Genomic DNA, 14,052 nt, shown 5'->3' on the forward strand with positions numbered 1-14,052 from the left:
TCCTTCACATACTGTGCAGCCCCCTTTTTAAAGCAATATTTGGTTTTGCTTAGCACGGCAGGAATGGTGGAAAGCCATGTGCTGTATAGCAGCATCTTGCCCTTCAGGCAAAAAGCTACTGGCAATTATATGATCTCAGTGCTGAAAGAATCCAGGCGTTTGAAAGCTCCCCAGTACTAAGAGCCACCAGGAAGCAGTTGCTCGGCCCTAATCTGGTATCTGCAACCTGAGTATTTGGGTCCGTCCCATTAAGAACACATTAACAGCGCAGATTCCCGCAAGAGTATGCCAGGCTCCCTTCTCTGAAGCTCTTCCTCCTGAAAGTCTTGCTTCTTGTGGCAATACAAGAAGCTGGTTTCAAATGTAATTTTTCACATGCTCACTTTTCTAAGGGAGTCAGTGACATTCAAGGGTTTCAGTCAAGACTGACAATTTCTGCAATGATGGCTTATTATTAATAGCCACCCATGCTGTAAGACAGAGATGACCCATGGCCCAGATGCAGCCTCATAAACCACTTTAGTTGGCCTCCATGTCAAACTTTAAACAAAGTACATTTTTTAAAAAGCTTTTGGAATAAAGCTTGGTGAGTGGTAGCCATTGTGGTGCCTTCCGTATGTTGGAGACCACAAACCCCATAATCCCTGGTCGTTAGCCACAGCTGGTCAGGGCTGATAGCCCAAAAAATATCTGGTGATTACCATATTGTCTACTCCTGTACTGGGTAATAACCTAGTATATGCTGATATATATATAGAGAGAGAGAGATGCAGCAAAGTAAAGTATGGAAATATAGACTGTAAAACCTTTAAAATGTACCATTCCAAGTAAGTTCCAAAATGTCCCCTTAAAAAGTTCCTTTCCAAAGTTTTCCTCTTCCTCCAGCACAGGAAAAGACCACATGTTTGGAAAGTTTAAAAATGGTTTACTTACAAACTCTCCAAAGGTCAGATTCATGTGCTTTTCCATATACCAGTAAAAAAAAATTGCACAGGCAGTAAAACTTAGCAAAGTTATGTTGGCAAATTGTGTTTCAGAAGTTGGTGTTAACTATGGATAGCAAAAAACAGGAAGCAGAGGAGAAAAATCCTATGCATTGGAGGGATGCATACAAAATCATAGTTCAGGAGTGTTTATCATTGACCAACATTCTAGGGGCTGCAGGACAGCAGTGTGTGTAACTACCTACATTCTATTACATGTGAACCACTTTGAGGGTCCCCCCCTCTTTTTTACAATCAAGTGGTATATACATTTTATGAAATATAAAATAAATATGCACACATAAACAGGCACCCACTCACCCAGGTAATCCATGCAAGCCAACTAAGGGAAAGGGGTATACTCCCCTTGTTGGTCATCACATAATACGGGCTTCCTCAAACTCGGCCCTCCAGATGTTTTGAGACTACAGTTCCCATCATCCCTGATCACTGGCCCTGCTAGCTAGGTATAATGGGAGTTGTAGGCCAAAAACACCTGGAGGGCCAAGTCTGAGGAAGCCTGATATCATATGTCTGTCTGTTGAGGTTCTTTTGCCATTGACTCCAAATTTGGTGGAGTCTGGGGCAGGGGCTGATCTGGCTCCAATCCCTTGGGTTTAACCACCTCTCCCATAGCGGCACTCCAAATTGCCAAACCACTGTTTTGCATTAAACATAGAGCCATAGTTGTCACTGTCACAGCTCTGAAATGCATATACAGTTTCTGTTGCTTGCGCAGTCTTTCAAAAGCGAAGCAAAAGCCATGCATCTATATTTAACTCACATTATAGTAAATGCGGTTTCCATGCTAACCTGATTTCAATTTTCTTTCCTGATGAGCTTTTTAAAGCAAATGTGTCAGCCTCTTGCACAGAGTATTGGGAAGGATAAAGAGGACTGGAAAAAAATACTCAACAGAAAAAGTAACATGCGGTAGAATACTTTATAATATAAATGATTGGTTTACATAAAGTTCTTAATCACATTTTCTGTATGTGTGTGTGACACAGTGGTGGTATTCTTATCACTGTAAAATGCCCCCCTATGGTTGAAAACCTCCCTCTCACATGTATGGATCATGTGCATTCTTCCCAAAACAATTCCACCACTTGATCAAGTCCACTGATGCTCACAGAAGCACATACCTGATCTTGTTCATCCACATAAGGGGCCATTTTCATATTGTGATGTGGAAGGCAGCCACAGGGCTTAGCTGGTAGCCAACCACCAATGAACCAGGCCAGCGATGGGTTTTCAACACTGGAAGACTTGAATTGCATTGTCTAGAAATTTGATGCAAATGTTGAAACAAAGAATATTCCGCTGTAGTTGTACATCTAGATTTTTGGACTACAGTTTTCTTCTAATCCCATGGTTTGCACATAGTACTAGACCAAATGAGCAAACATTTGGGCACATGGTGTAAAAATTGTGCCTGTTTCACTTGTCCTCCAACCTGTTGCTGACATTGTACCCAGGGCTAAACCTGTATACAACTCCAAGTCCATGGTTTGTTGCGCTCCAAGCAACCCATGAGCTGTAGCAAAACATTTGTTCATGGTTTACATTTTATAGTTTTCTTGGAGGAGACAAACCAAGAGCCCAAGTTTGCATGTAATGATAAATCAAACCATGGTTTAGCTATGGGTAGTGCAGTGGCAGCAGGAACGGGGGAGGAGCAAAACAGCTGTGATTCTGGCTCTCTGTCCACTTGTCCACTCACACCTAACCATGGTATTTCTCAATGTTACCTGCAAGCAAGACTAGTGTTGTGATGTTGCCTCAAGGCTTTAGTGACCTGCTTCATATGATTGTTGTGAGGTAAATTACTGAGTCAATTTTGGAGATAACATTACCTTCAGTCTTGCAAGGCTGGAAAACTATAAATCTAAATAATTACTCCACATCTTCCAACAACAGCCAATACTTGACCTGTTTTCTATTTTTGTGCGGGAAGTAACTGAAGGGATGAAACAAATATCTGCAAACCCCCCCCCCAAAAAAAATGGGTTTGAGTGTGGAGTAAGTAAGCCCTAAGTTAATTTCTGTTAATGGTTAAGGGCAGAAAAATGTTTTGCCTTGTTATTGTCCATCTTTTGTGGAACTTTTGAATCCTGCTTTTATTGCAGAGCTCATGGCACTGGCCAAAGATTTATAGTGATGAAACACAGAATTGAAGACATTTGCTTATGTAACAATGCAGTAAAAAGCGCAAAAGCAACTGTAAAACTTCACACCAGAAAACTTGGCAAATAAGTCCTGAGACCTGAAGAACTGAGCATGCTTTAATTTGGGACAATGGATGGAATTCAGTTTCTTGCTATGACACTTATTCCATCAGTGCAAGCATTTCCTCCCCCCACGTGCTGTTTTGGGGGTTCTCTTGACTCTCCAAAGCAGATCTGGGGGACATACAGGGAGAGGAGTGGGGCCCCACTGAGTTAGAGGAAGTCTTTGCACTGGCATACATTAGTGACCCAAATCTGGCCCAGATAACTCAACAGCTCCAGAACCTATTGGCTGAATTAAGGCCTGGAACTTCTTGCCAAGGCAGTTCTTATTTCAGAAGAGCTAGAATGACCAAGCTTGGTCATTCTACCCTAGATTTTGCAGCACTATTGCTAAACACATCATGAAATAAGCATTACATAAGCTGCTACAGTTTTCTGTCACAAAGTCCATAGGGGCAGGCTGCCAAGATATTGTCATTTTGGATGGAACTCTGCACATAATCAGGTTCATGAAAATGAAAATGGATTTATAGCCAGATATCAACAGGGCCAGATGGTTGCACTTAGATCTTTATGGTGCTTCCTGCTACATTATCTGTCTCAGATAATGGCTTAAGACTTGGCTAAACATGATTTACACTTCTGGATTGGCTTCTACAATAATCTCACACGCAGCCGTTGAACATTTCAGGTGCTTTCTTCCCTGCTGCAATCCCACAGGGAATGCATGAAGATGACACAACCACATGGGTAGGGCTCCTCCCACAGGTTTTTCTCTATTGCCTCACTATTGCTTCCCAGAAAGGTGCTGATCATGCATCTCTGTGTGTGGTGGTGGAGGAACTACATGATCTGCCTTGGGCAAAGGCAGCACTCAATTGTACAGGATTGCACCATAGAAAAAGTAGGTATCACACGACGGCAGCTCCTTTCTTTGTCATCTGCACTGAATTCCAGCTCCAATTGATACACATTAATGCTGATGACATACCAAACTTAGTGCAGGTTGGATTTTTTGCCCCAAGCTGCTGCCGAACTCTCTTTTTGAGCATTCTTTGATTTTGGGGATCTAGGATGTAGGATGGGGAATGTGGGTGTTATTAATGGAATGGCAGTTCAAATATGGGCAGAGAGCTGGAGTCCTGGGCAAGAAAAGAAGGAAATTTTAATGTTTTGCTTAGCATCTTACAAAATGGAGGAATTAACTATAAACCAACTGAGATTGGTAAAAATGTTCTCTCCTTCTAAATGAAGGAGAGAATTGTGGGAAATTCTCTATTACAACGTCTCCCTATTACAATTTTTCTTCCGCTGCTTTTATCTCAAATCCTGCCCACGATTTCATTTGACTATAGTATTTTTCTTTTAATACTCCACAAAAGGCCTCCATTCTTCTATAAAAAGTTCATCGTTTTGATCTCTTAATTTCGCTGTCAGCTTTGCCATTTCTGCATAGCTCATTGCTTTCAAAAGCCGCTCTTCCTTTGTTGGAACTTGCTCTTCTTTCCATTTCTGTGCATATAATGTTCTAGCTGCTGTTGTCACATACATTCATAGGTTCGTCATCTTCTTTGGAACCTCTGTCCCTATTATGCCTATAAGGAAATATCCTGGTCAGGGACTGGACAGAGGAGGAATGGTGGGCAGAGGAGGAATGGTGGAGACAGCCTCCCCATCCTGACCCTACGAGGGAGGAGGAAGAGGAAGACAGTATAGATTTACAACAGGGGTTTGAGGGCAGTCACAGTGCAGAGGCAGATGAGAGGGAAAGTTGGGAAATCATGGGAGAGCCAGAGCAATACCTGGCTGACACATTGTCACTAGAAAGCATCCCCAGCCCTCCATCTCCTAGAACCTGGTGAGCCTTAAAAGTAGGAGAGCAAAGAGCTCAAAGACAGAGGGCATGTAGCAACACCCGTAGACGTGACGAATGAGGAAGTGGGAGAGACGGGGGTGGGGCTGGAGATTAACTTGGGACAACGCCATTATCAAGAAGCTGGGTTCTATAGCCTCTCACTGTAAAGTTTGGGATAAAAAGGACTGTAATAAACTTTTCCTTGTCTTATACTTTCCTGGGCCACTGACAGCACCCTGACAGTTTTTTGGGAAGAGGGGTGCATTACTTTCTGAGGGGAGCAGCATATGCCAGGGGTGGGCAAGGCCACAGGCAAATGTGGGGGGAGCAGCAGATACAAATTTAATCTTTATATGGTAGGCTAATTTCATGCATGCTCCATCCAGACAAGCAAGATAAAATTATCAGAGTCCAAGGGTTCTTTTCAGCCAGGCAAAAGCCAAAAGCACCCAGTTGAAGGTATGAAGCAGGGCTGGGAAAGGGTGTGAAAGTCATAAAGGCCACAAAGAGAGGCGTGGAGGGTTAGTGGAGGGTCACATCTGATCTGTGAGCATAGGGTTCCTCATACCTGCTTTGAAGCACCACAATATTTCTTTTCTGACTCTGCTGAAACTGACTACATCACAGCTCGTGGGAGACAGACTTTGCATTGTTATTGTCATCACCACCACTGTTTTAGTTTAGGATTCATTCAGCCCCTCATTCAACTTCCTGTGACCCTTACGAGCCATGTCATCATCAGTATGCTGATGACAACAATCAGCCTTACTTCCCATTGGTCCTAGATAAAGCTCTCTCTCACTATTTCTGCTGCCTGGCAGAAATAGAAACCTGGATGCAAACCAGTTGGCTCCAACTTGGATCCGGCAAGATTCAGGGAGATGGTGGCTGGAATAAAGAAGCACTCCAAGGAGCTGGGAATCAACAGATGTGGCTTGCCATCCTTCAGTGCTGCTGGCTGCTATCTTGGAAGCATGCTGGCTGCAGCCTGACTGCCCGTTAATGACCACAATGAGAAACACTTTTCAGCATGTTTAAGAGGGTTGAGTGCTTTCCTGGAAGCGGCAAAAGTTCCTGCCTGTTTTCTATGTCCAGTGGAGTTCAAAATAGACGTCAGCAAAACATTTTAAGATAGAAAGAACTGGGTAGCATACCGCCACTTAGAGATAGCAGAATATAGCTCTCTACCTCCTAAGACATTTCAGCAAGCAATCCCCGACATCAACAAAATGAAAACAAATGCCAAATTCAGAAATCTGGCTTCAAGGCCCCCCAGTGTGGAGCTCATCACAATTAGCACATGGCAACTCTGGGCACCTACCAGGGTCCCAGTGACCTGTTAATTCTCTCTATCTTGTCTGGTGTTCCAAGCAGCATCAGACTGATGCATCTAGCCACTCTTGATTTCCTATAATGCCCCTGACTTAGTATCATTCTGGGGCATTCTGGGAAATTCCAAGGGACATTACAATGGGTAAAGTTCACTGAACACTGTTGCCATGTAGCACTGCTGCACTTCGCTGGGTTAAAGGATAATGGGAAGTAGCTAAAGTCAACGGAACTCTGCCCCTTCGCTAACCCTGGCTCAGGTTGACATCCCTTAAATATTGACTCACCAGGGACTTGCCACTTGTTTACAGTTTACATTTACATTCCCATGGGTGAGGTCCCATTTGCATCTCCTCTTGGATTGTCAGGAAAGTCACATTCTTGTAGGGCGTGAAAACTATGTAAAGAAAGAAACATTTGTCTTTGGACTAGGCAACCTACACATCACACACTGTTTGCAATGGAGAGTGTTCACCCAACACAAAACCATGGCTAGTCTGCCAAGAAGCATAACACTACCTGAAGCTTGTATGCAGGCATTTTTACATGTCACTGGAGGGAAATTAAGCTACTCCCTTGGCAAAATAGAAAGAAAAATAGATAGTTTCCACCCCCTTCCCTACAAATGACTGCCAAACAAATGGAGTCAGGAAATTCAAAGATGGTAACACCACAGCACTGACTTAGGTCTTACTAGATGAGACAGGGAAGAGAAAAGGAGGAGACACAGGATTCTCTGGGGGCACGTGGCACCCATAACCCTAACGTATAATTATATTACAGAGATTTTACTTTTTGCTCATTGCAAAAAACAATGGTTTGCTGATTACAAAAAGATATGGCAAGCACTAAAAGGGCTAGTTATTTTGACAATATTTTGTGAGCTTCTGTTGGCATGCCCACTTCCTTCCACCCCCCAAAAAAGCACAAGTAGTATATTTGACAATGAAAAAATGTGATACATCTGGCAAAAGTGTGTGTGTAGGGGGCTCCGTCTGGTTCAAAAGAAGCTGTCTCGGGTGTCCCATGTGCACTTTCTGGACACCTGTGTAAATATACTCAAGGACAGCAAGCACACAGACATCTGTTTTCCTGCATATACATGCACTAAGAACCCCTGAGTGTCAGTTTGGATATGCAAAAGAATGGATAGACAAGTCTAATAACTGTATATGAGATCCAGACAGAGGCTGTACCTAGTGTCAGTCCTGCTCAAAGCAGATGCATTAAAAATCAACACGTCTGACTTAGGTCCATTTAACTGCTGTTTTAATTGCTGTGTTGTTTTAATGGGATTGTTTTATTGCCTATTTTAAACATAGTCATTTATGTGCTAAAGCTTTAATGTGATTGTTTTATTGTGTATTTTCGCTGTGGGGTATTTTTTAATTATTTTGTATTTTAACAGGGTTGTACAATCAGTTTTTATGTTTTGTAAACCACTTCAAACTGGTTGCGCTCTGAGTAGAATTTAGTTGTGTACAAAAAAGCATCAACATTTTTTCCTAAAACTCTGTGATTTTCTGACATTCAAAATTAACAAACAAAGGCAGGAATTGGGATTGTGCTTACAGACTGTCCCCCTGACCTTTACACTTTCAGTGAGCCATTTGCACAGAACCTGTGATCATACTACCCTGGATATGTATGGGTTCATACACATACAGTCCATATCCTAACCAAAATAATGTGTCCATGGGAGCTTATGACCCAGCACCTGCCAGCTTCCAAAGCCTGAGATATGGGACTTTCTTGGAAGAGGTAAGGGAACTGGAAGGAGTTGCCTCTATTCAAGGCAGCTGCTACTTAGGACACTCAACCACTGGACCTCCATGATATATATCTTGCCACAGGTCTAGGTGTGATGGCCGGGGATTCCTATTCTGAGAGTGAACCGGAGGAATCCCAGCCAGCACAGGAGTCCCCGCCTCCAGGGCCGGCTGAACTGGGGCAGGGCCTAGATTCTGAGGAGCCTGCACCTGTGCCAGATCCTCAGGAGCAGGCACCAGGTGAATCCATTCTGGCCCCAGAGGTGCTTGAGGACTCAGTGTCTACAGGTGAGTCTCCCCCGGGGCCCAGTAACCCTTCAGCCTCTCCTGAACTGCAGAGGCTTAGGGCAGAGAGGCGAAGGGAACTGGTTTCTCCCAGGAGGAGTGCTCGCCTTAAGGCCAGAGGAGGCGGGGCTCCAGGGGGCCGGGACCGCCCCTGGCCTTAGAGAAGATAAAGGTCAGTCAGCCCGGTCCCAGGTTGCGGGAGCAACGTCATTGTTGAGTACCTGCTCTTACCCGGACCTAGACCTGATCTTCGAGTGTTCCTGTCCCCGCCCAGCTCCCTGTTTCGGACCTCACCTCACATCTTGTGAACTTCTACCAGGCTAGTGACTCAGGACTGAACTTTGACTACGGTAACAGTACCTTCCCCCCCGGGACCAGCACACTAGGCTTCCTCTGTGCACCAGGACACCCCACCACCACCAGTTATCATCTTCTGGATCCCAAGAACAAATATGATGAAACACTTGGATAGAAGCCACCATATAATGTACAGTGTTTGTATGACACATTTCACTACCTTTGATCCCAAGGATGAGACCTGATTTATGTACCTCTGGGATCAGAGCCTCTAATAATTTATTAGAAAGGGTATGGCTGCAAGGCTTAATACAGCAACCCTCAGTTGCTGCCTGGCTGGTGCAGCACCCAATCTATCCAGTTTCTTGGTCTGTGCTTTAGTTATCTTTGTGGGCAGCACTACTGAGAACAACTTGATTGGGCCTGAACAGGCTGGTTTTAGACCGAATCAGTCTGCGGTTGATCATGTCTTAGTTTTATACCACCTTGCCCGGAAATATTCCGCCCCAAATAGAGGCCAACTTTGTGCAGCCTTTATTGATTTAAAGGCCGCTTTTGACAGCGTCCCCAGGGGATTACTTTGGGGAAAATTAGCACGATGGGGAATAGACAAAAGACTTTTGTGGCTAATAACTAAATTGCATGATGGATCAGCCGCAAGGGTGAGAATCACTCCGGCCGGCGACCTCTCAAATTCAGTAACCATCAATAGAGGTGTCCGTCAAGGATGTATCCTTGCTCCGACCCTTTTTAATCTATTTATAAGTGATATGAGGGCGCCTCTGATAGATTCTCAAGAAACAATCCATGCCCCCCGCCTTGCCCAATATCGTTGCCCCCTTCTACTCTACGCAGACGACGCAGTGATCCTATCTTTCTCAAGAGTAGGCCTTAGGAGGGCACTGAAAATTTTTGATGCTTACTGCAAATCAAATTTTCTTACAATTAATCATGCCAAGTCCAAAGTTCTAATTTTCACCAAGAGTCGAAAAACTTATAATTGGAGAATAGACGGAAAAGCCATTGACCAAGTCTTTAAATTTCAATACTTGGGAGTCCTTCTCCAACACAACATGGGCTGGAAGGTCCATCTGGCATATGTATTAAATAGAGCTAAAGCCCTTTCCTTTGCGCTACTGCGTTTTTTCTTTTCAGATGGGGCTTTCCATATTCCATCAGTGTTAAAAGTTTTCAGGGCAAAGGTGATTGCAACAATAGCATATGCAATTCCAATATGGGGGTCCTTTGTTAATCTAACCCAATTGGAGGTAATCCAAAACCAGCTGCTAAGAAGGTTGCTAAAATTACCCAGGTGTGTAGGCAATACTGCTATACGTCTCGAACTAAATGTTACATCTCTAGAAACCACATTATGGAAATGCATCCTCTGTTACTGGTTGGCATTATGGCATAAACTTCCAAATCTCCACTTGATACAGTGTCTCTGGAGAGACGACTTCCCTAGCCCTTGGGCAAAAATAATACATGGGAAACTTGTGTCCTTAGGACTATCTCCATCTGAACTACTAAAATTGGACTTAATTTCTGCCAAGAGAATTATAACTCACAAATTAGAGGAGATGGATTTACAATTTAATATTGCGACAGGTGGTGGCACCTGTTCGCCGATAAACCTTGGCTTAACACCACCAACGAAGCTTCCATCTTATTTAACTACCTTATCTGTGGTGATGCACAGGTACGCCTTTATAAAGGCTAGATTCAACGTTTTCCCATCAAATGTGTTGGGTAACAGACTCTCCAATGGACAGATCTCACTCCTCTGTGACTGTAAAAGTGGATCTACAGAATCGTTATATCATATAATCTTCTGTTGTCCTATACATTCGGCTTCACGGTCCAAGTTTCTGGACCCATATTTATCGAGAATAGCTGACAGACCTCAGGAAGCCCAAATAATATACTTATTAAACGACGAAGACTCAAGTAGATCCCTTGCAGTCGCTAGATACCTGATAAATGTCTTATTTCATAAGAGGAGAAATGGATCACTGTATGACTCTGACAGCTTAGCCAAACTTAAGAACCATCAATAAGTGCCAGAACTAAGACGCATACCCCCCAAAATCTGAGGGATTTGAATTGCGGTTGACATAGAGGGAGCTTATTGTGTATAGTTTACTAAATTGAAGTAAAATTGGTTTTATAGGGGTGTTTTAACTTGGAACTGTTTAAATTGTATTGTTTATGGATAAATTTTGATGTATTGTTTTTAGATATGGGCCAATGGCCGTAATAAACCAATCAATCAATAAACAAGATAAAGATACAATCTACAACAGAAACATGGCTTCCAAAGTGGCATGCATGTCAGCCAGTCAAATGGCCAAGTGACAGTCAATCTGGAACCACCGTTAATATTGTGTGAACTTTAACACATTAACACTAACACAGAGAAATACACCCTCATTATTTCTAACTACTCAGGCCATGACACACTAATCAATGGGATTAGTAATTCAGATAGTCATTTAATTAAAGACTATCTCCACCTTGCTAGTCTGCCAGATGGAATGTATTGGCATTTTCTCTCCATTATGTGTATACCACATATTAGTACTAACTTGATGCAGTAACTATGACACACATTCAGTCTCTCAGAACGCAAGACACGTGTTCCCATTTTTATACTTAATCAGTGTTGTTGGAATATGTTTGTGTTATCACCTAAGCCTGATGGGAAAAGGACACCTTTCCCCAGTTTTGGCTTCAAAACATTGTTTTAAATACGTAGAAATATCATAAAGCAGCTATCTATCCTTTTCTATTGCCTTTTCTTCAAGAGGGGAAAGTTGCATGGTTTCCACCCTATTATTTACTGTTTTCTCCCCCTTCTGCCCAATTCTTGCTAGAGCCGGAATCGGTTGTTGAACAAGAATGGACTGTGAAGTCCTCTTGCATAGTTCTAAGGCTGCTCCATGCCTTGGGTATCATTCCAAGGGTATCATTCCTTTAGGACCAGCCATGGGTGCCTCTGTACACCTTCAAAAATGTATCTAAAAGAACAGAACAGAAATGATAGGCATCCAGGATGGCTGTCAGGGCCTGGGCAGAAGAGGAATGGTGGAGACCGCCCCCCCAGCCTGACCTTTCCAGAGGAGAAGAAGACGACAGTTCAGAATTACAACAGGGGTTTGAGAGAGGTCACAGCTCAGAGGCAGATGAGGGGGAAATCTGGGAAATAATAGGAGAGGAGGAAGAGGAAAAACCGGGAGGGCAACAGCTGGTGGACACAGTGTCTTTAGAAAGCATTCCAGACCCTCCCCTCTCCCAGAACACGGCGAGCCTTGAAAGTAGTAGAGCAAAGAGTTCAGAAGCAAAGGGCCCCCAGTGCCATCTGTTGGGGAGAAGCAAGTGGGAGAGAAGGGGGTGGAAAGTCACTCAGGACAACACCATTATTTCAAGAGGCTGCATTCCCAAGCCTCTCTTTGTGAATATTGAATAAAAAGCAGATGGCAAGGACTTTTCCTTGTCTTATCTGTCCTTGGCAACCTGTTGTGGGGGTTGGTCCCTCTTCCACCTGACAGTGAAAATCATGAGATTTCTAAGAAGCTATGGTGAGCTGTTCTCTCATACAGCCACCTGAAATTGAGCTTCAGATACCACTGCAGTGCAGCAACTGTCGCTATTTTTCACCTCAGTAGAACAGAAAAGAAGTGGACTGTGATGGACAAATGGACAATCTATGTCAGATCAGCTGGTCCAGCTGTGGTCTACCTTGCTCTGATCCAACAACATACTACTTCTCTTTTTATGCAAGGGTGCCTTTGCAGAATCCTTCAGCTCATATTCATGATGCCTTGCCTATTATGAAATCCCAAGTGTGTAGTCTTGATTTGTAAATCTAAACACGTTGGTAGATCATAGCATACCTAGGATTTTTTGGCAGAGGATGTATGTTTTTTTCTGAAGGTACATGAAGCAACAGAATACTTAAAGAAGAAATGCCTAAGACTGAGGGATGACTCATGCTGGAAGAATGCATAAGAGTCAGGGATGTCTGGCATTGGAATGCATGGTGCTTGAGCATTTTTGCTTCCAAACTGCAAGAGAAGCCGCCTATACCTGGATTCAGATTTCTTGTGCAGCCATGAAATTTACTTTGTTTGCCTCAAGTGAGAACTCTCTCTCAGCCAAACCCACTTCACAGCAAAGCAGGTACATGGATTAGGCACCTCAGTCGAACAAATGTAATACAGATGACGAGAAAAGTTCCGGAGGCTGCGTGTATTGCTCTAAAAATATATAAATCACAAAGTAATATCAAATGCTGGTGCCAAGAAGCAGAAATCTGTGAGGTACGGCTGAAATTCACCACCACAATGCAGCAACTTGGGTGGATTTAAAAGGATTAGACAAATTCATCGAGGATACTAATGACTACTAGTCATGATGTACTGCAGCAGCAATTCATTGTGCACTGAGGCTCTGCCCTCTGCAGGCCACTGAAGTTCTGCAATCAAACATCTACTGGAAACTGCTCAGTGAATTCTGCGTTTCAAGATTTCACCAGGCATTGCCCATACTATCTTAAAAGGGCCTGAAAAGTGTCGACCCTTAAAATGTTTCATAAGGTATCAAGTGCTGTTAAATACTAGGTTTTGTCCTTGCACAGTGAACCTGTGAATGGTAAAAACAACCACCACCACCACTTCCCTATGTTACTGCAATTTGATCAAGTCTTATTGTAATTATTTCTAAATCTGTTTGAGCTGATACGGAGCACTTTTGAGCCTCGAGTGGAGGACATGTAGACAGGCAAAAGAGCACTGATGGCTTTTCAGCGCTGGGAAGACTGTTTTGTTCTTCCAGGCCTTTAACATCACTTTAATATTTTTGACATCTTTAATATCTTTTAAATATTTAGCTTAATATTTTGGTCTCTGCTTTTATGGAGGTTGGGATATGTTTGCTCCCTTTTATTATTTTACAGAGCAAGCCAAATGCCTGATCCACTGTGAAGGGCAATTTGGATGGGGTCTGGAGGGGTTCCTCTGCCCTGCCCGGCTTTAGCCAGCAAGGAATGTCACTGCTGTGGCCAACACCCAGCCGGAAAGCAAGGTAATTTCCCAAGACTTGGGCCCTAATTGACCCATTTGAACCCAGCTTATGGGCCAGGAGGTAATGCCCCTATGGTTGCGATGGTTGAGTGGAATTCCTCATTGGCCGCCAACCACATGGGTCTGGCTGACCGGGAAGGAGGCTGAGAGCGAGGGTCTGCAGCCGGTGCCCACCGGGGAAGTGGTGAGTGTTTAGTTCATAGTCCTCCAGCTGAAAGCATA

This window comes from Podarcis gaigeae (genome assembly GCF_964106915.1).
Source record: "Podarcis gaigeae genome assembly, chromosome: 17".
NCBI classification, from domain to species: domain Eukaryota; kingdom Metazoa; phylum Chordata; class Lepidosauria; order Squamata; family Lacertidae; genus Podarcis; species Podarcis gaigeae.